The sequence below is a fragment of the Trachymyrmex cornetzi genome, unplaced genomic scaffold (assembly GCF_001594075.2).
Source record: "Trachymyrmex cornetzi isolate Tcor2-1 unplaced genomic scaffold, Tcor1.1 scaffold1121, whole genome shotgun sequence".
Classification (NCBI taxonomy): Eukaryota; Metazoa; Arthropoda; class Insecta; order Hymenoptera; family Formicidae; genus Trachymyrmex; species Trachymyrmex cornetzi.
This window is the reverse complement of record NW_017295678.1, coordinates 397367-397641: the sequence shown is the minus strand read 5'-3', so window position 1 is coordinate 397641 and position 275 is coordinate 397367.

Genomic DNA, 275 nt, shown 5'->3' with positions numbered 1-275 from the left:
ATAAAAAAGAGAAAACATCATTCGGCGGAATGTAACGCGAATAAACGCGCACAGCGGCTGCACAGTATGCAGCACAGAGGCGGAGCGACTAAGAGGGCCCTGTCAACATTTAAATTCGGCAATTTCTCCCTTTAAAACAGTAAAATCTAATAAAATTTTATTAGATCGAAAGTTCTAGAAAAATTCAAAAGATTCCGGTAACTGTTGACAGGTCAACCCCCTTTCCCGCTCAGCACCACCACTTCCAACTATATAAAAGCGCACACCAAAGCCAG